The sequence below is a fragment of the Cicer arietinum genome, chromosome 4 (assembly GCF_000331145.2).
Source record: "Cicer arietinum cultivar CDC Frontier isolate Library 1 chromosome 4, Cicar.CDCFrontier_v2.0, whole genome shotgun sequence".
Taxonomy (NCBI): domain Eukaryota; kingdom Viridiplantae; phylum Streptophyta; class Magnoliopsida; order Fabales; family Fabaceae; genus Cicer; species Cicer arietinum.
The window spans coordinates 36,331,671-36,333,384 of record NC_021163.2 but is presented as its reverse complement, the minus strand read 5'-3'; positions in this window follow the sequence as shown (position 1 = coordinate 36,333,384).

Genomic DNA, 1,714 nt, shown 5'->3' with positions numbered 1-1,714 from the left:
GAGATCGGAGAGAGAAAGGGAAAAGAGCGCGCGCTGAGATGAGAGGAGAGAGTGTGTTTCAGTGTTTCGGCTAGCTAGGGTTTATGATTAAAAAAAAACCGCTGATGAGAGAGGGGAAAGGAAAATAGAAAGAGAAGAGTTGTGTTTTGAGTACGGAGAGAGAGAGAGAGAGAGAGAGAGAGCGAAGCGTCAGATTGAAATTGTAGGGGTTGAGATTTGTTGAGCGCGCAATCCAATGGGTCCTTATTCCTCGAAAGAAAAGAGCGTTTTTCTTGTTTCCCAAGACAGAAAGAAGAGAGGGAGAGTGAAAGAGTGGATATTTGTAGGACAGGACACGTAATAGCGGCCAAGGGTTAGTCAAAAGACAGGTTTAGCCTACATATTCCATGGAACTTACGACTGGATTGGATATCAATTTTTAAGGGCTGTGTGTGTTTACAGTAGCAGGCATTAACTCATTAAAATTCCGTAATAAAAAACTCATAATTTAATTACTACATTTAAATATTTAATTAATTCTATATAAATTTGATTTTAGTTGGTAAAATAAATTTTAATTTTTTGTAATCTATAAAATTATTTATAATTTCTATAAAATATAATAAATTTAATTTTAATTTCTATATAATTTTTATAATTATTATTTTTAATTATCTCAATAAATTATTAAAATTGTTAGTTTTTTTATCTATCAATGATAATCTCTACTACTACTACTAATAATAATAATAATAATAATAATAATAATTAATAAATCAAACAAATATTTTAATACAATTAAAATGAAAATTCGACGTCTTTATATTTTTATTTTATAAAAATCACCAAACATATATATAATTAAAATTACTTTGATAAATTTAAATTATATTTACATCTTTATATTTTAATATCATTAAAATAATATTCAACAAATAATATATATACAATTTAACTTACATATAATTATGTTATTTAAATCTAATAATTGAAATAAAAATTAATTACATACATATGCAAACAATTCACACAACAATCAAAATAATTTACACAAAAAATAATTAACACATAGTAAAAAAACAATCAACACATAGACACATAATATTAAATAAAAATTTAACACATCATAAAAAAAAAAATCGTATAGCATCCATACAATTTTAAATTAACTAAGTAGCACACAACAAAACCATGTGTGGACTCAACGATTCACTGACAAAGTGGACAGGTCGAGCTCTAATACTAAATTGTGATATCTATTTATCAAACTTTGTAAAAAAAAAATATAAATAATAATAAAAATTAACGAAAATTTTAATTTTATTATTTATTTTAAACATATCATACAACTTGTAAAGAGTATCAGTTAAATTTTACTAAAATTTCTAGTAACAAAAATACCATGTAACCTCTTGTCATTTGATCAGAGTCTAATGTAACTAGTATATAAAAACTGCAAGTCCGTAACTCTTGACGTTACATTGGGATAACTTCAAGAAAAACCATACATTATAACACATCTAAAATGTTAGTCTGCACAATAAGAATCACAATGCAAGTATAAAAAACATATAGAATGACCATAACAAATGTCCAAGCAACGTATAACATTTTTTTATCTATTACCAATCATTATTAGCGTTTAATTCGATTAACTTATAATCAAGCACATATATCACACAACATCAACATATAAGCAATCATTTAACAACAATGCACATATAACACTTATCAT